At 48.0% G+C, this 23,252-nt stretch overlaps 1 long non-coding RNA gene across 1 annotated transcript in view; it reads left to right on the forward strand.

Moving 5' to 3' along the window:
• The window catches only part of LOC144940591 (uncharacterized), a 40,169-nt gene extending 18,508 nt beyond the window's left edge, over positions 1-21,661 (forward strand). Inside the window, exons 2-3 of the long non-coding RNA XR_013639143.1 lie at positions 19,249-19,353; positions 21,538-21,661. This is a non-coding gene — a long non-coding RNA (uncharacterized LOC144940591). The remainder of the gene's footprint in view (positions 1-19,248; positions 19,354-21,537) is intronic.
• The last annotated feature ends 1,591 nt before the right edge of the window (positions 21,662-23,252 follow it).

The raw sequence follows: 23,252 nt of genomic DNA on the forward strand, positions 1-23,252 counted from the left end.
CACGATCGTACGCAAAAAACCATGCCATCATCAAGCGCACTGTTGACAGGTGAAGCTGCCAATCCGATTCTCGTGTTGCTCTCACAAATAGAAGGAGTATCTGTACCATGTCGATGTATGAACTCCAGAAGGCAAGCGTTGGGTTTTCTGCACTTCTTCTTTTAACAAAGTCTTCATATTTCAAACACATTTTGTCAAATATCTCATTTGCACACAAAACAACCATTGTTCTGTCCGGGAATGCACATTTGATCTCATTGATGACATCCAGACACTCATATCTCTCCTCTTGTGGCAGAGAATCTAAGAAGGTGAGAAGTCTCATTGCAGACTCTCATACAGAAGTTTGTGTGCCCTCATGCTGCGGTTGTAATGATGACCACTGATCACTCCATTGATGGATCCTGGGGCAACAACTTTGGACTCAATGAGTATGTCTTGCAGTCCTGCATCTCCAAACCTTTTTTCTTATAATGCTCAGGTAGGACATGCACGTGTGAAATTCACCTAGTCTAATCACTTTATGCTGAGTAAAGTCATCATCTTTCCAGCGGATTTGCTGAGCTTTGGCATATATAGCTTTGTTAAAAACTAACACTATATATGGTCCAGTTATAGCTGATTATAAATTTGTACACTTCGCTTCAGAATTGTGTTTACTGTTGACATCTCTGTCGGTGAAGCCTTAATGACTGGAAGATAATACAGTGCTGACTTTTGCAGAGTGCCATCATCTTGAAGTAATGTATGTAAACCTGTCCAGCTTGGTATTGGGCATCTTTCAGCATCTATGGACTTTACAAAACATATGCCAGTTCCGTTTGTACAGCAGACACCGTGTTCAATTTGTATGTGTCCGCCTGTAATGGAACACTTTCCTGATGAAACAAGTTCTGTGGTCCTGTTCGACAAGGATGCTGTCGAACAGGACCATGAGGGTTTTCCCTTCTGTAGTGGTTGTCTGTTTGTTGTTGACACAGGTTCAACTACAGAACTTTGCAGCATAATCCCATTTGTGTGGTGGGTTAGTTCCACGACCTGACAGTGTCTCCTCCCCAAAGTCAATATTGTCCCACACAAGTACTGTAGGAACCTTCTTTGAGAATCCCTTTGGTATTTTGTCTCTGCCCTCTACTAGTTGAAGTTGGGCAAGTGTCTAGACTGACAACTGTACAATGTCCTAGTCTATTTAGAAGTGACACAATTTGTAATGAACCTGTAAAATGGCGAACCGTTAAACCAAGACAATGATTTAGGGGTCTGCCTCCGACCCTTAGATGCAAGATACACAATGTCTTGACAGATACATATAACCTTTAGGTTCAAATCATCTGGAATATCAACATAATGGGCCAGTGTTGGTTCCTCAGTTGCACCAATAATCCAGGAAATCAGATTGTACAGTTCAATTGGAACGACAGATTTTGCCTCGCTCACATTTAGGTCATCTGATGTGGGTGGCCACGGGCATTTCATACCGGGAGAGTCACACAGAACCATCTTTAATATTAATGCCGCACTGTAAAGTGTCCTCGTGTTCTCTGCAGTATTCATGGAGGCCATTGAACTTGGTCTTTGTGGACCAGCTTTTGCACTAGCCCTGTTTTCACAGTCACTTTCGCTAGTTACCTCAGTTGACTCTGTTGTTTCTGTACCTGATGGATGAGGTAGCCTGTCTATCAGCTTATCTGCATACAATGTCTCAACGAAAACCATCTCACTTATGTTGCGCTTCTTGGGGGAGTGAAACACCAGCTGGGGGAAATCACGGGCCAACCTCCTACTTTTGAAATGTGAAAATGTGAGGGAATTATGAATTAATATTTATTAATATAAAATATTGCTAACTCACTGTTCTTCTGAGGTCACAGTAACTGATGCACTAGACTTTGTCAAGAACCTGGTGTACTGTCTATAACAGGACTTGTGGTATCGCACCTCCAGAGACACACAGTCTTTGTCTCGAATATGCACAAGAATGCTAGTGTCTTCCTTCATCTCAGCAGCTTTCAGCAAATTGCCTGTAAATAAAGAAATAAAAACTAATTAAACTAATAAAAAAAACTGTGTTAAGAGTTAAACAATATTGAGTGTTCTGGCTGTAGCTGTATGCAAAACAATGCAGATCTGTCTCTGACTGTAAAATAAACATTACATAAATTATGTAATTGTAATTGAAAGTTAGCCATGGTACCCAGCATAAGGGAATACAAGTTCAAACGTGTGTTTGTGTGTGTTTTGTTTTTACCTACGTGCTGACAACGTTTCTGCCTGTGAAAGATGGTCCTTCTGGCGTTTGCCTCCCACAGTAATGTACTTGTCCGTTTTCTTACAAATTATGCACAAGGCAGAAAGCACAGGACCAGCACAAGCTACTGGCAGGCCGGTCCTGGACCTAAGTTTTTTTTGCGGGACAATCAACTGCAGCGATACTAACGTAACCCGATGGCACAGACTGGCCTTGATCTTGAGCTTCAGGACGCTGTGTGGCCCGTTTATCGGCCGCATCCAAGCGCTTTTTGTCAATGAAATGCCTGTAGCAAGTGGAGTGAAACCCAGCGTCTTCGGGAACATTATCAAACTCGATTTCTAGACAATGTTTGTATGTTTCTGCTATTCTCCGATTCTCACCTTGCAAAAAAAGCCACCGTTTGACGCAGTTTCTGAATGTATCCCACCGTGTGCGTGTAAATCCTTTGTTGCTTCTTTCTTTATGGACGTGAGATATATGTAGCATTGTTTAAAATACTTTTTACGGACTTTTGATGGAGGTCTGACCATAATTTCCTCCTCTTCACTTGACAACAAGGGCGCAGACATCTTGGACTAACGTTTACCTCTCGTCCCAAAAAAGCGGCCACCTTATTGGTCTAGCGGGAAGCACGTGACGATTGTTCCGCGAAGCCTCATCACTGATGATCAAAATATGATTACGCGAGGAAAGAAATATTGTCGACTTTAAACAGTAATAAAAAATAAACTGCAGGATTAGACATGGAGAACTTTTATTTTCACGGCCAAAAGCAATAGATCTTTTTATTAGAATGAAAAGAATTTAGTGCCCCATATATGGGAACGGGATTAAACGTAAAACGTCTTCACCTTACGGCCTATTTGTGTGTGGGTCAGTGTCTGTGTGTAAGTCCATGTGTGTGTCTGCCTTTTTTTTCGCCCGAGCAACGCCGGGTACTTACCGCTAGTCTTATCTATACAAGTCTCTGTGCACTCGCGCTTGCGGGGGATTTGGCTCTCGGACGGTGGTGTTTAAGACCGAAATAATTTGCCAGCCGGTACGCCCTAAGCCCCGTGGTGGGAATATGCTATTCCGTTTTCCCATCCGTAAACTTTAAAGTAGTTTAATTAACACATTTGTGCCGTTTCGATTATTATTAATTTACTTATTGTGCGACATCGACCATACCAACTGACGCGAATTGCGTGGGGGGGGGGGCGGACCCTGCCAAGTGCTGTGCCTTCGCTCCAGCTCACGGGGGACATTTCCTTTTACGCGTTTTACAGCCAACACATACACACATAATGCTGCGGATATTTCTTTACAGTGTCATGTCCTCTTCACCCTCCCCCAACACGATGCGTCCAGTTTATACTACAGACTCCGTAGATAATAATATTTTACTGCTTACATAGCATTATTCTTGTGTAGTAGAGTTAACTACTCGATGTTCACAAACTGGGAGAGCAAATCGTTAACAAGGTTTTCCCGCTCAAACTAACGGTCAGGGTCTCACAAGCTGTGAGAGCTGACCGTAAACAAGGTTTTCCCGCGCAACCAAACGGTCAGGGTCAGATAGGGTGAATTTGGATCCAAAAGCAGATAGGGAACGACCAATCACAGGGTTCCACAAGGTGGCCGGGGATTGGACAACCCGGCCACGAACAAGTAATAAGCCAGAACGCTCAGAGCTCTGAGGGAGTTCGACTACACGAAGACCCAAGACGGCGGAAGAAGCCTAGGACCCTGGACCAAGCCCTCCAGCCCTTATAAGGGCTAGGGTTCAGTGTAACCAGTGGTCGGGGAGACATCCCCCTAGGTCCAGTCAGAGGACATTGAAAGAGCGGGATATTAAGTAGCCTGTAGGGTGCGGAGGCTTGTACGTTCTGAGTGTAACGGGTGATGGGACCGTATACCCCTCAGTACATAGGGACTGTGTTCATAAGACGAATAAAAGTGTGTGCTACAAAAGACGTTGAAGAGTCCTCTGTACAACACTACATTGGTGTCAGAAAATGGAAACAAGACGAATGAACCACACGCGAAGTCCCGACGATGCAAGCTCCGACTCACCCGTGGGTGATGAGGGCGGCGCTGAAGACGCTGGCGTGTCTCCAGCCATCCCACCACCAGCAGTGCAGCCGACCGCCGCGAACGACGGCATCCAGGCTGCTCACGCCCGTCTCGCCCAGCTACTGCATGCTGCAGCAGCCATCCTGGAGGGAATTACCCTGGGGGCTACGGGCAGAGAGGAACGGCCGACAGCGAACGTCTCCACCATCGCAAACCCGGAAGAGGTCGTCCTTCCTGCCGATGGGTCACGTGGTTCCACCGGAGGCGGAAGCCAAGTGCATGCTGGGACCTCCGGGGGCCAATCACGACACACTGCGTCATCAGAGCGCGACGCTGCCTCTGCAGGACCCTCCAGCAACACCGCGTCATCACGGCTGCGACGCCGTACAGTATATGTCATCGACCAAGCGATCGCCGCGTTTGGAACCGAGTCCAACCTTGATGAAGACGACGACACAGCTGCTCTACAGCAACGACTGCCTATCTTTCGCGAATTCTCGTCTACAGGGGGCGACTGGGTGGCATTTCAGCGTCGCTTCCTCAGCCACCAGGAGATGGTGGGCTGGTTGGATGCACAAGCACTTCGTGCGCTGCCAGCCACCTTGGACGACGACTCTCTCGCTGCACTCATCTCCATTCCCAAGCGACAAAGGGCGACACTACAAGCAGCACTTCGGCGGCTGTCTGATGTCTACGGACCTACTTCCGCCACACGCCACCAGTTCTACGAGAGATGGTGCAAGCCAAGGGAGTCGCCATTGGCGTTCCGCACCGCGCTACTCGCCATGGCAAGAGCGGCTTACCCCCGCATGGACGATGAGGCTATCGACGCACTCGTCCTACAGAAGCTGTTGGAGATGGCGAGGGGACTGCGCCTTGTCATCCAGGCCGTGGATGATGAGGATATGTGCTCACTGCGAGCTGCCCGGAGCATTCATGCTCACCTGATGCTCGACCAGGACGAGACCATCACCGCATCAGCTACGACAGTGGGGCCTGCCAGCAGGGACAACGCTCGCTCTCCAGATCGAGTCTTCTCGACGTTCAGCATGACGCTCCAGCGATCACCGGATCGCATCGCCGCGACGACCGGGAGCGGGGACGGTCCTTCCCACGCGGCGATGTGACGTGCTTCAACTGTGGCCGCCGAGGCCACGTTTCTTCCGACTGCCGTGCACCTCGCCGCCGCTTCTCTGGATCCCGAGACCGGGACTACAGAGCTTCCAGAGCGGCGCAGCATAACCAGGCGAGTCGTGCCACCCCTCACGCTCGGTCCTCATACACACCACAACACACCATTGACTTCGCTCGAAATACGGCATATGACGCGCGGCGTTCGGGCGACTTTTCGAGACCACTACGACCCGGGCAGTGGTCAGAGCTGGCCCATAGAGTGGTTGCAGCGACGGCGGGTTCCTCGGTGGTTGTTGGTTCGATCGAGGGGGTAGAAGTGCGCGTGCTTGTCGATACCGGTGCATCGGCCACTATCATCTCCGAGTTAATTTACAACATACTGCCCGTGAGATGTCGTTCATTGGAAAAGGTTTCCGTTCCGTTTTTTGCCGCAAATGGAAGTTCGCTAGGGATTCTCGGGCAAATTCGGGCGCAAATTGCCATTGGTGATATTAAATTGGCCGGCCCTGTTTTTGTATCTTCTTCCCTTGCGGTGCCGTGCCTTCTGGGAACCGATTTTCTTGCCAAAATGCCCGTTAAAATCCTCATCGATCAGGGATGTATTGAACTTTCGTCGGGCCGGCGGATGGCATTTTTACCCGCAACCACGCATTCACGGACGGAAAATGCCTCCGTACAAGCTTTTGCGGCTTGCGCCGTACGCATTCTGCCAGGGGCACAAATGCTCGTACCCTTGCGGTTAAAGAAACCGCTCGCTCCCACCGCCTCGGTAAATGGCATTTTATTGGGACCCTCCAACACAGCAGTTAAGAGCCTATCGTTGGTGGCCGCACAGACTCTTGTAGCGGGCGACAGGGAGCCATTTATGCAAGTTTTGAATGTCGGTTTGTCTGACACCGTCATTCCACAGGGGACAGTGCTCGCTCATGCGACGGTGGCGCCCCTGGGGACCGGGGTTGTTGGACACGTAGCGAACAGTCAGCAGCCTCGCCCTCATAACGTAGACGAGGGATGGATTGATGCTCTTTGCGCGGATGCTGGCGATTTATCCGTGTCACAGCAGAGTAAATTGCGAGCTCTTTTGCGGGAATTCTCGGATGTGTTCAGCAAATCACAATTTGATATTGGCTACACCAAGCTGCTGCATCACATTGACACTGGTGACGCTGCCCCTATCCACCAAAACCCGTTTCGGCTCAGCCCTGCGGAGAAACAGCATGTTAAATGGGCAGTTGACGACATGCTGGCGGCTGATATCATTTCTCCTTCCAACAGCCCCTGGAGTGCTCCGATAGTGCTGGTCAAAAAGCACGATGGCAGTCTTCGATTCTGTGTAGATTTTCGGCGCCTTAATAAAATTTCCGTGGCTGACGCATATCCTCTTCCACGTATGGATGAGTCATTGGATGCTTTGGCAGGGGCGCGTTATTTTTCCACTTTGGACCTTCTGTCAGGGTTTTGGCAACTCCCCCTCGATGAAGCGTCAAAGCCAAAGACTGCATTTCGGACACCACAGGGCCTTTTCGAGTTTAATAGATTGCCCATGGGGCTCCACTCAGCTCCAGCGATGTTTCAGAGGTTCATGGAGCTGGTCCTCGCTGGGCTCAAGTGGGACTCATGCCTTATCTATCTTGATGACGTTATCGTCTTTGGCCGCACGTTCAACGAACACATTGAACGGTTGCGCGCTGTTTTCAAAAAGATGCGAGCTGTGGACCTCAAATTCAAACTGCAGAAGTGCCACCTTCTGCGTGAGTCTGTGCGCTATCTAGGCCACATAGTCAGCCGTTGGGGTATTTCCACAGACCCTGAAAAGACTAAATGTGTCAGCCAATGGCCTACCCCCACCTCTGCTGGGGATGTTCACAGTTTTATCGGGTTCGCGTCGTACTACCGACGCTTTGTGGCTGGTTTCGCTACAATCGCCAAGCCACTACACGCTTTTACAGCAAAAGGGCTGAAATTTCATTGGGGAGACGCGGAACAGGCCGCATTTCACTCCTTATGGAACGCTCTTGTAGCAGCACCGCCCCTGGCTTACCCCGATTTCGCAAAGCCGTTTATTCTGGACACCGATGCCAGTAACACCGGGATCGGCGGGGTGCTGTCCCAAATCATTGATGGCGTTAAGAGGGTGGTTGCCTATGGAAGCAGGGTTTTGTCCCCTGCAGAGCAACGTTATTGCGTAACCCGACGCGAGCTGCTGGCCATTGTTTACTTTATACAACAATACAGGCCATACCTGTACGGTCAACGGTTTACCGTGCGCTCCGATCACTCTGCGTTACAATACGCTTTGCGCATTGACCAACCTTCTGGCCAGCTCTCCCGATGGCTTGAAGTCCTCCAGGACTACAATTTTATGGTGATTTACTGTAAGGGTACACAGCACAATAATGCGGACGCGCTATCTCGCCTCCCTTCAGAACAATGCGCCTGTTTTACGGGTTCAGGCCGGTGCAAACCGCAAATAGTACGCCCGGTTGCACCTCCTGAAACGGTTTCTGCTGCCCTTCCTTCCGATCCTGCACCAGGTGCGGACCACGGAAATCCGCCAGCAAGTGACGACTTGCTGGGGATAACGTTGGACGAATGGGGTCGGCACCAAATGAACGATGCGTCATTGTTGCCTCTGCGTCGTCGCGCATGTGATTCGTCCTCACGTTCAAGTAAATTGAACTCTTTTGCCATGCGCCGCGGTCTGCTCTTGCATTGGGATGCTGATTCTTGCCAGTACAAAATTGTAGTGCCATCGGCTTTGCGGTGTTCGGCTGTGTGCGCGGCACACGAGCGATTGTCACACCTGGGTGTGCATAAAACCATTGGGTTACTAAGATTACAATTTTACTGGCCGGGCATGCTTCGCGACATAACTGATATTTTAACGGGCTGCACCCAATGTGCGCAACGTAAACCTCCAGAGAAGCCGGCATGCCCACCGCTGCAGCCCATCACGGTATCCCGTGTGAACGAGCTGGTTGCTCTCGACATTTTGGGGCCTTTCCCTACAACGCCTCGTGGTAACAAGTACCTTCTGGTTGGGGTGGAGTATTTTACACGATGGCCTATGGCCTGGGCCCTCCCCAACCAGTCGGCAGTAGCCGTGGTGGACGCCTTTGTTCAAGACTATGTGCTGGACAAGGGCGCTCCAGGACGGTTGCTGACCGATCAGGGAAGAAATTTCTCAAGTACCCTGCTGATTAAGGTATGCCGCCTGTTGGGCACTAAGAAGGTGCGCACTTCGCCCTATCACCCCCAAACAGATGGCATGGTGGAGCGGTTGCATAGAACCCTCACCTCTATGCTATGCCATCAGGTTGACGAATCCCACGTAGACTGGGACCTGCAGATCCCAGGGGTCCTCGCTGCTTACCGAATGGCACCACATGCAGCGACAGGGTTCTCCCCATTTTTCCTAATGTATGGCAGGGAGGCCATTCCCCCCGCTGATGTGCGGCTTGGGACAGAGCAGCTTCCACGGTCATCGAAGCTCACTGACCATTTGCGGTTCAACCTACAAAAGCTGTCTGAGGCTCGTGATGCGGCGATCGAAAATTCCGCCTCCCGCCAGCGGGCTAATTAAAGGTTGCAAGCCCCTCGCACGTCCGTGCATCAGTGGGCTCCAGGTGATATGGCGTGGCTTCATTGCCCCCAGGTGCCGGTGTCCACATCGGCTAAACTCCTTAAACCATGGCGGGGTCCGGTTGAGGTGGTCGAGATAATGCGCCCACAATGTGTTAAAATCCATTGGGGACGACGTCGCTGGTTCGTGCACCCCTCTCGTCTGAAGCCATTTGTTGCTCCGCGCGGCTCTGCGTCACACTCAAAACACGAGGGCCGAGCGTGTGATATGCCCGACGAGCAGGATGTCGCCCCGTTAGTACCTAACCCACAGCGCAGACGTGTCATTCCTCCCGCTGATTATGCGGGACTGAGGGAGCCGGGCGAGCCACGAGTATCAGCAAAAAGGCCTCTGAGCCCACCCAACATGTTTGCCAGGATGCCCGACCCACCTAACATGTTTGCCAGGATGCCTGACCCGTCTACACCAAGAGTCTCTGCAAAGAGACCTTGTGACCCACCCAACATGTTTGCCAGGATGCCTGACCCGCCCAACATGTTTGCCAGGCTGCCCGACCCGTCTGCTCCAAGGGTCTCCGCAGAGAGGCCTCCTGCCCCTACTGACATTTTTGCCAGGATGCCTGGTCAGCCTGCAGTCCGGAAAAGGGCACCCATCCCCTACGACGGGCCCGCGAAATACACACGGGCTAGATCGCGTCGGTTTTCTTGATTGCCCATCATTTTATTTGTGGTAGCTGAATGCTGCATGCGTTGTGCTTCGTGAATGTCGTTATTTGTGATTGGTTCTGACCATGTACATATGTTGCGTTGTTGATGGGGGTGGGGTATTTATAGGGGGTGTTCCTGTTTTTGTTGGTTTTGGCACACACTTTGATTCATTGATGGGGATTTTCTGCTTGTAACAGCCGGGACGGCTGGGGCTTCCGAAGGGGAGGGTGATGTAGTAGAGTTAACTACTCGATGTTCATAAACTGGGAGAGCAAATCGTTAACAAGGTTTTCCCGCTCAAACTAATGGTCAGGGTCTCACAAGCTATGAGAGCTGACCGTAAACAAGGTTTTCCCGCGCGACCAAACAGTCAGGGTCAGATAGGGTGAATTGGGATCCAAAAGCAGATTGAAAACGACCAATCACAGGGTTCCACAAGGTGGCCGGGGATTGGACAACCCAGCCACGAACAAGTATAAAGCCAGAGCGCTCAGAGCTCTGAGGGAGTTCGACTACACGAAGACCCAAGACGACGGAAGAAGCCTAGGACCCTGGACCAAGCCCTCCAGCCCTTATAAGGGCTAGGGTTCAGTGTAACCAGTGGTCGGGGAGACATCCCCCTAGGTCCAGTCAGAGGACATTGAAAGAGCGGGATATTAAGTAGCCTGTAGGGTGCGGAGGCTTGTACGTTCTGAGTGTAACGGGTGATGGGACCGTATACCCCTCAGTGCATAGGGACTGTGTTCATAAGACGAATAAAAGTGTGTGCTACAAAAGACGTTGAAGAGTCCGTCTGTACAACACTACACTTGCACGGGCAGGGGATGCTGGGGAGGGGGGGTAGCGGCCCAGCCCCTAGCCTGGCAACGTGCCAACTCAGCCACCTCGCCAATATCGGCCAGGACGGGGGCTGCACATGGCACAAAGCCTCAACACGCCTATGGTAAGTACAAATTTCCTTGCTTTTTACACTAACAACTCAAGTCCATTGTTTACTATTGTTAAACATATTAGTTGACAAACATTACAATAATAATATTTATGTGCAGATACAAATTCAGCTTCATTGTTCAACATTATGAAACAAGTTCACAGATGTTACAATAATTATGTTTTTGTGAAACAAACAACTCAGGTCCATTGTTTACCATTATGAAACAAGTTGACATGTTACAATAATTTTTGGATTTTTGGGTTGCTCAATTTCCCCTTTTTTTGCTGCGCTTTTATAACGCTGCCACGGTCTACTGCCAGTCTGTGATTTCTGCTTATTTCTTAAATGCATTTCTATTGTTTCCATCGCTCACGTCACGCTATTTACTCATACGTAGTACTGCGATACTGATAGCTGTGCCATCATCGGGGATTGCTGTGCCCGTCGATGTGTGTGTGTGAGTCCATGTGTGTGTCTTTGAGGACATGTGTGTGTCTTTGAATCCATGTGGGTGTCTTTTTCGAACGGACATCGTCAAAGTGTTTATGTGTGTGTGTTAGTCCATGTGTGTATGTCAGTCGATCTGTGTGCATGTACTTCGATGTGTATGTCAGTCCATATGTGTGTGTGTTAGTCCACATGTGTGTGTAAGTCTATACATGTGTGTGTCACTCGATGTGTGTGTGTAAGTCAATGCGTCTGTGTGTGAGTCCATATGTGTGTTAATCCATGTCTGTGTATCTAAAGTAGATATCTGTGTGTCACAGTCCATATGTGTATGTGTGTGTGTAGGGCTATGTGTGTGTCAGTCTATGTATGTGTAAGTTCATGTGTGTGTATTAGTCCATATGTGTGTGTGTAAGTACATGTGTGTTCACGTCAATGTGTGGTTTAGTCCACGTATTGCTGTGTGCGAGTCGGTGTGTGTGAGTCACTGTATGGGTGTATGTCCATATATGTGTGTGCAACTCTATGTGTGTATATCTCAAGTGGATGTCTGTGTGACAGTCCACATGTGTATGTGTGTGTCACTCTATGTATGTGTGTGTGTCGCTGTATGTGTTACGTCGATATGTGTGTGTAACTCCATGTGTGCGTATCTCAGGTGCATGTCTATGTGTGTGTGAGTCCATATGTGTGTGTGTCTGTAAGCCAATGTGTTGTGTGTGTCAGTCCATGTGCGTGTGTGCATGCCTCCATGTTAGTCAGTGTAACTCCATTTCTTTGCGTGTCTGTAGGTCCATGTGTGCGTCTTAGTCCATGCGTGTGTTTTATTGACCTGCTCTAGGCCTATGATACCATCAGTAGGCCTGGCCTCTGGGTTGCTCTTCGTGCTTTCCGAGTCCCGAACCCACTTATCACCATCCTTAAGGACCTTCATGATGGTGAGCGGCCCCGCATCTTAACTACGTGGCCGTGAGTCAGAGCCATTCCCTTTAAACCTTGGGGTGCAACAGGGATGTCCTCTGGCTTCCACATTGGACCACGTAGTTCGTCGAGCCTTCAATGCCTGTGTAATATTGTAAAGTACGGCGGGAGACCACTTGACGGGTAGCACACTTTATTAACACTTTTCCTTGCCACAATAACACGTGTGGTCACTACAGCTCACGCTACACGTTCCATTAACACTAACACGTGTGGTCACTACAGCTCACGCTACACGTTCCATTAACACTAACACGTGTGGTCACTACAGCTCACGCTACACGTTCCACCCGGCTATACACACACGCGCTCTCCAGCCCCATAGCTTCCAGGGGAACTTACAGACCCACCCCAGCTTGGGTGTGGATCACGACCACTGGGTCCCGCAGCCCGGCCCTCACACGGACGTCCGGCCGCGGGTCCCAAGGTCCCGCCTCTGAGCCACACAGGGTCCCGGCCCTTACAAGGACAGCGGGACTAGGGGTCTCAGGGCCCTATCTCTTCCTCCTCCGTCTTCAGTCTTCACTGGTTACCAACTCCCCGAGCGCCCGCGCGCATCGCCATTTATAGTCCTCCGCTCCCGAAGGGACGGAGCCTATGCGGACCGCGATGTGAGCACTCACTCTAGTTGACCAATCACGACGCGCTGCCACACGATCCGTTTTGCCAGCGCGTGTTACCACCACATAACCAATCACCCCGCGCTGCCACACGATCCCTCACTGTCAGCGCGCATCACCAACACACAGCGAATCACCACGCGCTGCCACACGATCCCTACTGCCAGCGCGTATCACCACTACACCTGTACCGGAAGAATTCCCATCTGCTACAGATACAATGGGAGGCTGATCGATGCCCGGGTGCGGTCAAGGGATGGCTCCCTATTGCTCAACCACATTATGTATGCCGATGATCTGCTAATGGCTGTTCATTCGGAGGAGGAGTTCGAGGTGCTGTTGCTGAACCTGGAGCTTGCCACCAACAGGTGGGGCCTTACCATCAGCCAAACCAAAGCTAAGCACCTGCCTGGCTATTTTGTACCATCGGACACTCCACCCCCACAACTCCCAATTGGTGATGGGGCAGTTGTGGAAACAGTGGAGAGTTTCCCTGGGCAGTGTGCTAATGACCGGCTCTGGTTTAACAGCAGAGGTCTCACTCCGAATCAGTCGAGCTGCAGTATCTTTTCATTGGCTGCGTAACGCTGTGTGGAAGCTACCTGGTCTATCACTCCGTACAAAGCTTCAGGTCTTCTCGGCCACGGTCATTCCCTCCCTTCTCTACGCTTGCGAAACTTGGACCCCCCTAATGGAACATCTTCGCCGATTATAAACATTTAGGCTGGCCTGCCTACGATCCATTATGGGTTTAACCAGGCTGCATTGTGTGAGGAGCTCACAAATCCTTAAAAGATGTGGACAAAGTCCCATCGGTGACCTCCGGCAGGCAAGGCTGCATTGCCTGAGTCATGTAGCCCGCATGGCCAGCCACCGCATACCTAAACAGCTTTTGTTCCACCGGATCGAGGGGACTAAATGGACGCGGCACGGCCTGGAGAAGACATGGAGTGATGTGCTAGAGGAGGACTTGGAGCTGAGTCCACTTGCGGATGACTGGTACCAGCCGTGTCAAGATCGGCCACTGTGGAGGAGGCTCCTGAAGGACGCTACTGGCTAGTTGGAGGCAAGTCACCCTCCAACAACAACGGAGGGCGGAGGAGCGACGCTCACAACAACGAGCGGAGCGCCGGGTGGCTAAAGCACAGAAAGTTGCCACAGTAAGGGCCACAGGTGGTGCATCAGCCAGTCGTCTCAGTCGACCTGTGCCATCTGGGTTTGCCCCGTGACCTCTTGCCAGCGGGCGTTCAACACTTCACGTGGCCTCAAGGTGCACATAGCCTGGCACAAGCATTGTTGTGATGTCACCGCCACTTAGTGGCGAATGGCGGTTGTTGTTGTTCAGTCTATGTATGTATGTGTGAGTCCATTTGTGCGTGTAACTCTATGTGTGTGTATCAATGGATTTGCGTGTGTAACTACATGTCTGCCTTTTTCGCCCCGGCAACGCCGGGTACTAACCGCTAGTAATTCTCTAAAGCAGGGGTCCTCAAACTACGGCCCGCGGGCCACATGCGGCCCGCTGAGGACATTTATCCGGCCCATGGTCACTAATTGGGCTGCGCTTGTGAACACTAATTGGGCTGCGCTGGTGAGCACTCATTGGGCTGTGCTGGTGAGCACTAATTGGGCTGCGCTGGTGAGCACTCATTGGGCTGCGGTGGTGGGCACTGATTGGGCTGCGGTGGCGAGCACTGATTTGGCTGCGCTGGTGAGCACTGATTGAGCTGCGGCGGTGGGGACTCATTGTGCCCACCGCACTGCGATCTGTGAACAAAACTGCAGGTGTAATTAACTTTTTAATGGCACCCGCACCAGTGTGAGCCTGGGGTAAAAGCGGAGTTCCCCCAATCAGACTGCATTGATGGGCAGTGCAGTCTGTATGTCTCTGTGTGGGCAAAGTTATTGCTGGTATATTGTTTTTGTAGCGCTGTATATATATTGGTATTTTACTAATAGCAATTTTGACTCCCTAGGAAACAATGATGTCAAGAAAGATAAAAATTGACTCGGAGTGTAGGATATTCAAAGAACAGTGGACTTATGATTACTTTTTCATGCAGTACAAGGAAAGAGCTGTGTGTCTGATATGCCAGAATATAGTGTCTGTGTTCAAAGAATACAATTTACGTCGACACTATGAAACTCAACATAAAGATAAATATGATTGTTTGGTCGGAGAAATGAGAAAAGATAAAATATTAAAACTGAAAAATACATTAACAACTCATCAAAATACTTTTGTGAAGCAGAAGCAGCTAAATATTTAATCACCGCGAGCAAGTTTTCAAGTTGCCAAGCTAATAGCGTGCACTGGCAGACCATTCGTGGAGGGAGAATTTGTTAAAGAATGCCTTCTTTCTGTTGCCAAAGAGATGTGTCCAGAGAAGGCCGATTTATTTAGTACAGTGAGTCTTTCAGGACCTACAATTACACGGATGATTGAAGAAATGGGAGACAATTTGCATCAGCATTTGCAAAACTCCACAAAAAAACTTTACTATTTTTCCTTGGCACTCGACGAAAGCCATGATGTTCGTGATTCTGCACAACGTTTTATTTTTATTCGTGGGACGAATGACTATTTCGAAGTCACAGAAGAGCTTGCTGCACTGCAAAGCATCAAAGGAACAACTACAGGAGAGGATATCTATGAAAAGGTTTGCCAAACTGTGAATGGTTTGGAGCTGAACTGGGCTAAACTAGCCAGTGTGACAACTGATGGTGCTCCTAGCATGGTGGGGTCTACGAAAGGAGTAATTGCTCGCATTAACCAAGAGATGGACAAACATAACCATTCTCATTCAATAGCCATACACTGCCTCATCCACCATCAAGCGCTGTGTAGTAAATCACTGAAGTGGGTCTCTGTTATGAAAATTGTGGTATCTTGTGTTAACTTCATTAGAGCTCATGCACTAAACCACAGACAATTTCAGGAATTTCTGTCTGAGCTAAATGTTGACTATGAAGATGTTCTGTACCACACAGAAGTCCGTTGGCTGAGTCGAGGGAGAGTTTTGAAACGTTTCTATGACTTACTTCCACAGATTACAGCTTTTCTGCTTTCAAAAAACAAAGAAGTACCAGAGCTCAATGATGCAGAATGGAAATGGCACCTTGCCTTTCTGACAGATGTAACAGAGCTACTCAACAGTTTCAATGTGCAACTTCAAGGAAAGGGAAAGCTCATCTGTGATATGCAATCACATGTCAAAGCATTTGAAGTAAAATTAGGCCTCCTCATCAAACAAGTGAAGGAGGAAAACTTCTGCCATCTCCCCACAACTCAAAATCTGTTAGCGGAAAAACCATTGGTTGCATTCCCAAACAAAACATGTGTGGATTCACTGGAAAAATTGCAAAAGGAGTTCCAATTTAGATTTAAAGAGCTTCATCTCCATGAACAGGACATACAGCTTTTCCGTAACCCATTTTCTATTGACATTGAAAATGTGGATACAATTTACCAAATGGAACTGGCTGAACTGCAGAATTGTGACTCTCTGAAAGACGCATTCAAGTCAAGCAACCTTCATAATTTCTATGCATCTCTCCCCTCTGAGACATATCCTCATCTCAGGAACCATGCACTCAAAATGGCAACCATCTTTGGCAGCACAAGTCTGTGAACAGACTTTTTCCAGAATGAAACATTTTAAATCTCCAACCAGATCTAGACTAACGGATGCACACTTGCATCACTTGTTACGACTAGAAGTGACAAATATGGAACCGGACATTGACCATCTCATTAGCCAAAAGCAGGCCCATAGTTCCCATTGAAATACTGGCAAGTTCGTTGATTTAACTTTACTTGTTCTTCATTTTAAATATTGTATTTGTTCCCGTTTTGTTTCTTCACTTCAAAATAAGATATATGCAGTGTGCATAGGAATTTGTTCATAGTTTTTTTTAACTATAGTCCGGCCCTCCAACGGTCTGAGGGACAGTGAACTGGCCCCCTGTTTAAAAAGTTTGAGGACCCCTGCTCTAAAGCAATGTGCACATTAAACGAAATACTTGTATATATGAAATGTTATACAAAAACTATGGCATTGTTATTATTTAGCACTATTACTTTGGAGGCTAAGTCAGTCTTGTTCATCTGTTATGACAAAACAATGCTGTTCTGTTTGTCAAGCGTGGTGCGGGCCCTGCAAAGCCGTGAGGAATCTGTTCCAGAAGACAAAAAATTGGCTGGGAAAAAAAACCTCTCTGCACTTTGCAGCATTATGTGCGTCTGTGTGTCTTTCAAATTAAGCTGTATGAGAAAACATTTTTTGGAAGACATTTGGAAAATATCTTGTACAGAATTATGTTGTTATGCTGTGGATACAGCTGAAACATCACTGTGTATTGTATGTTTTGTTCATTGAAAATGCTTCACTCAATTAAGAAGACCAGTTTGTGGACATGATACAGTACTATTGGTCTGACAGCACAGCATAATGCCTATCATGTTATTTACAATTTAAGCGGCATTGTCCGATTTACAGGGAGAAGCGGATAGTGTGGAGACAGTAAAAAAATACCAGGGACACTGAGCCAACATTCCTCTTTCATGTGTAGTGACATAGAACGGTCACTACTGTGTCAGCCCGTACGAGGGCTGGGGGCCCCAAAGGGGTGCCTGATGATGATTGCTTGTGTTGCAATCGAAACGTCGCTATTATTTTAATTCATTATTTTATCTTTAGATGTGACTTAACCGAAAGAACCAAAGAATAATTCCTGCAGTCATGAAAGTTCCAAAAATTAAGATAGGGTGCCTGGGGGTTCACGTGGTGGAGGGACCCGGACCTTCCCAGAGGTGGGGGAAGGGAGGCGTGGCCTGGGAAGGGAGGCGTGGCCTGGACAGAGCCAGCCACGCCTGGGCGGAGCCGGCCACGCCAGAGGAGATATAAGCGTGGTGTGAACGGAGAGCGAGGCTGTTGTACTCCGAAGTGAAGACATCATCGGTCCTCAAGTCCCGGGTCGTCGTCCTGGGCCAGGCAGGCCGTTGCCTGCCTGGTCCAGTCTGTGTCGTGTTCCAGAGTGTTAGTTAGTTGAGGAAGGTGGTCACCACCTCATGTACAGCGTTATATTACTTACCGTTTAATAAATAGTGTTGCCTCCAAGCTGTGTGTGTGTGCACCTAATTCGAACCCACTACACATGAAGTAAGTTATTTAATGTAGTGAGTTGTCTAATTATACTTATTTAATACTCTTGAACAATTAAAAGTATAACAGTGTCTTCCAAAGCACAGTTGAACTTGGATGCTTCCATTTTTAGCTTGGGGGTAAATACAATGACTGAAAATTTAAACACGATGTTATAGCCATTTACACATTTATTTTATATTATATATATTAATTGTATCAGGAAGGCAGTGCATACCTTCCCTGAGCAGCATTGCCCATCAGTGGTCTACATTGTGGTGCCAATGGTTGTCTAATAGCCGACGATCTTGCCACCTCACATAAACACACACAACGCAGCGTTTACAGGTGAACGAGAGCGGGCGGCGAGCTATGCCTCTCACACGAGCTCGCGGAGGGGCGGACCAGGGAGGGGAGCCGTCGGGCAGCTGGTCGCAGAGTAGCGAGGGGTCGGCGAACGACAGAGCCCCTGCCATAGGCACGCAGCAGGGAGGGACCTCGGGGACCAGCGGCCCCAACATAGCCCTGTCAATGGTAATCCCTATTGAAGTTCGCTGCCATATCTTTGTAGGCATGCTTTTAAATGTATTATTTGATTCGCTTCCACGCAGCACTAAGGCTGTAGCTATCAGAACGGCTTCTTTCAATTTCGATAGATTATCTAATTAGTCTTGGCCAGTCGTAGCTAGTTTTGCACAAAACTTCAACTTCAGTTGCCAGAGACTGACACATGATTTAAAGCTTTCAGGGACTGCAGGGATTCATATTCTTGAAAAGTTCCATTTCAAGCTGTCTTGAAACATTTCCACATTCGCTTTTTGTTGTTGTTGTGAAATCGAGTCTCCTGACCGTGACGGCGAGATGTTGTCCCAATCGTGTGTTGGTAAGTATGTACTGTTATTGTATGACGTTCATAGTTCAAAGAATGTTTTAAACTAATGTCCGCGATTTTCAATTATCCGCGGCTGTCCTCCCCGTCATTAGCACGGATAATCGATAATCTACTGTACTTTATTAGCTGACGTCCAAATAAAATCCTAAATGAATGAAAATCGGGGCTACGATTGTCATTCAATCATAGACCTGATTGATTGAAAATCAGGTTTATCGTCATAATAACAGAACCCTTAATCTGTGATGATGACGAGGAGTCGCCGCTTTCAAATGGGACAAGTCGGCGCTGTCTTTGTGTATTTTATATATTAATTACAATATTTCATCTGGATAATCCCTTGAGGTGGAACACATAGAAAACCCTTAATGACATGCGTATAAACAGTACGCATATAACGTATACAGTATCCATTTACGTGATGAATATTAACGGCCTGATTGAATGAGCTGCATGATCCGACATTTATTTGGCAAAAACGTTATTGTTTTGTGTTTTAGTTTTTTTGCAGTCGGACAGTGAGCATAATACGTGGCTGTTGGTGCTGGCCACGCTGCTGAGCTCCACGCTGTTGTTGAACACGAAGAGCACGCTCGACAAGGAAGGCAAGGAGCAGCTGCAGTATCACAGGCGGCAGAAACACTTTTTTACGTACACACATTTACACGCGTTTACATGCCTACGAGTGCACATTCATGTGCATGTAAAGTGACTGGCCAGGTCGTTCAGTTGTAGAGCTTGAGGCTCGCAATTTAAAGCTTGCGGGTACCAAATCGTGACTGCGGGTTAACTCCTCTGGTCATCCTTCCAGGGTTGATAAAATACCAGGGGCAGTTTCTTCATTAGGGCGATTGGGCGACGCACCACCAATCTCAGCCGTTACTGTGCCTCTGGATATAGTCAAATCAGCGTCATGTCACGTTCTGTGGAGTACCGCCTCTTTTTGGGCGATTTCACTCTGGCTGAGAATCGCACCGTGTGGTCCCATAGACTTACATTCAAAGATGTTTTTTTTCGAAAGGCGGGCGCTGCAATGCATTCTCTATGGCTTCCGGGAGGGCTCGCACTAACGTGCTTACGTCATCATACGTAAGCACGTTTCAGTCAACAATGTTATTTGTCGCCACCTAGTGGAATCTTTAATAAAATAAACTAAGTGGATTGTAATAATAGTGAGATAGAAACAAACAAGATGTATTGTAGGAGTCACTTTATTTTTCATTAATATTAAAGAAGTGAAATTGCCTTTACATGCTTAAGCTGTTAATTTATCCATTGCATGGGTGGACCTTATCCTTATCAATCATCCAGACATTTGCTCCCCCTGAGAGATTTTGCAGGAGCCGCCACTGTAAAATACATACTATTCACATTAAAGGTTTTTGTGTTAGATCGCGTAAGTAAAAATGTGTTGTTAACTCGACACCACTCGACAGTGAACCAGTAAGGTTTGTCACGTAAAAACACGTGCCAACTATTTACTACAGCAGCCCACTGCTGTGTTGGAGAGTAAATCCACAACATTTACAATTTGAGTACGACGTTTTGCTGGTAATTACATCCGGCATCATCGGGCGATTTTACGAGAATTTATATATATGTGATCTAACCAAAAACACCTTCATTACAAATAATATTGGTCGCGAAAGCCTCCGTGTCAAAATATTTTAAATTTTGTGCAGAAGTCAACAATTGTTGCCCTCTAAATAGACTTGCCCCCGCCATCGGAATGTGGAATACCCACCACGACTCAAGGCTGTAAATCGAAAAACTGCCTCAATGCTCAATTGAGCAGTAAATCACTTTTGACTTTGTCCGAATGCACATGTGTACGTGCGATTTAAAGGGCGTAATTATATGAACGTCTGCATCATGTTTGCACGTATGCATTTTTTACGATTCCAGCCACAATTTAAAATTAAATTATGCTCATAATAAAAATAAATCGAAATCTTCAATTGGTGTAGATGTTCGAGATTGTAATCTGGTAACTAACAAACAAGGTCAAATTATGAAATCACGAGCAATATAAGATATGGTACTATTTACATTTCGGGGCAAAAGAAAACAAGTAAAGAAGAAGCAAGCAAATCTAAAACTGCAAAAACTTGGTGAAGGTTTGGACAAATGTGAAAATATTGCCGAACAAAGGAGTGAAAATTCACAACGTTTTTGGGTTAGATCGCGTTATTTATAAATGTGTCGTAACCCTCCACCACCCGACACGGCCAATCAGCATAAAAAGTGTCACATTCACAAAAGACAAATAGCCCACCAGTGTGTTGAAGCGTGAAACCACAACATTTACAATTTTTGAGTACGACGTTTCGCTGGTAATTGCATCCAGCATCATCGGGCAATTCACCAGAATAATGCGATCTAACCCAAAAACGTTGATTATGAATAATATTGGTCGCAAAAGCCTACGTGTTAAACTGAAAGGAGTGAAAAGACAAATGTCCCCCATATAGCCATAGCCTAAACAAACTGTTAGCAAGCACCGATGAAGGCCGGCACAGCACCACGCTCGATCGCCTTTGTCTGCCCAGTGGTGTTGTTTACACACATACCAGGTACTCATTTGAGGCTGAGTCTACCTAGAGGAGGAGGCCCAGGACCGGTGCAGATAATCGTCACAGGTGTTGGCCGTAAGCAGGTATCAAACTCGAGTTGCCAGGTTTGTAGAGCAAACTGATAACCGCTACACTACCGCTCCCCACACACAGACATACGACACTACCTGAATGAGCATGTTGTGTTGTCTTGCCCTTGACTGCAATACGTCGTAGCTTCATATTGAACCTGGCGCACCACGTGAAAACGAAGGATGACCGCATCGGCTCGGACTTTCACCGACCCTTCCTGTCGCTGGTGATGTGTGTGCGGGACTTCACGCTGCACCTGGAGGTGGGAGGCAGGCCCTGCACGGCCGACGACTTCATGGAGCACCGCCTGAAAATGCGCAAGAAGGGGCTGGCCAAGGCTTGCCGCGAGTTCAACGAGCAGCGGGAGATGCCCTGCGGTTACTTCAAAGTGCGGTCACACACCTTGACCAACGCTATTTTATCAAACGCACGATTGGGCCGTACGCGGTTTACTTGTTGAGATCGATTCTGGAACACGGGGGGCGGGGCTGGGGGGTGGCAAGTGGTGCGCTGTGCGCTTGTACTCTACAGTCGATGCTGTAGATGAATATCTGATCATGAGAATCTTTAGACTGGAGGAATCCGATGAGCTATGAAGCTCTTTTTCTCACACCCCAACACTCTTGTGCGGTCTCACTCCACGTATTACCTGCATCCCCGTGCACAGCATCCGCACGGTTGTGTTTTTAAGTTTCATTTATTTATTTAATATTCTGTCCCAAATTGATTTTATTTACCATGTATGTTACGTGTATGGTTTATTTTTGTTTGTGAGATAAAGCGGGGGGGTATGGAGATAAGTTTAGATTGCAAGTGAAACAAAGATGCAGGGGGTGATGATTTCGAACCCAGGAATGCAACCCTATATTTCCTATAGTTGGCGACTGCGGTTTTGCCCAACACGGCATTTTTCAGGATCGTAACCCCCACGTTTGGCGTGGTGGCGCAGCGCTAACACTCGTGCCTCACAGCAGAATGATCCTGGGTTCAATTCCAGACTCGGGCACCTCTCTGTGTGGAGCTTGTATATTCTCTCCCCCTGTTCTGCAAGGGGTTCCTCTGGCTTCTTTGTTTTTTTCCCGCAGATAAAAATTTAATTGTAACTGGATATCGGGAAAACTTCCCAATGCTGATACATTTCCTGCAAATCACTCACTCGGGATTCCAACGGAGCAGCGGTAGCAACATCGCCCCACTCCTGTGAAAACCTGGCACGGCCCTCCTGAAAAAGAGTTGAGACCCAGGGAGGTTTTTCATGGGTAAACAAACCTAAATAAAATTATCATAGTACATTACACATTGTCGGGGCGATTCATGGTTCTGGATGCACTTTTGCCGGTTTGAAAAACATCACAGTTACTTGAAGCCCCAATAGTGTGTTGGTAAGTCTGTACTGTTATTGTATGACGTTCATAGTTCAAAGAATCTTTTAATCTAATGTCCGCGATTTTGAATTATCCGCAGCTGTCCTCCCCGTCATTAGCACGGATAATCGATAATCTACTGTACTTTATTAGCTGACGTCCAAAGAAAATCCTAAATGAATGAAAATCGGGGCCACGATTGTCATTCAATCATAGACCTGATTGATTGAAAATCAGGTTTATCGTCATAATTACAGACCCCTTAATCTGTGATGATGACGAGGAGTCGCCGCTTTCAAATGGGACAAGTCGACGCTGTCTTTGTGCGCCAGGTTCCGCCTTAGCCCTTGTTCTGATCCCATGCCTTGGTTGTGATTTAAAATTTTGTCTGCTTGCCAGTGGAGCCTGGGACGTTACACAGCCGCCTCTACCTGCTGGTGTGCGGACACGCATCTAGGTGTGTAGCATGCCTGCAGGACAAAGGCACACGCGCGG

This window comes from Lampetra fluviatilis, chromosome 1, assembly GCF_964198595.1.
Source record: "Lampetra fluviatilis chromosome 1, kcLamFluv1.1, whole genome shotgun sequence".
Classification (NCBI taxonomy): Eukaryota; Metazoa; Chordata; class Hyperoartia; order Petromyzontiformes; family Petromyzontidae; genus Lampetra; species Lampetra fluviatilis.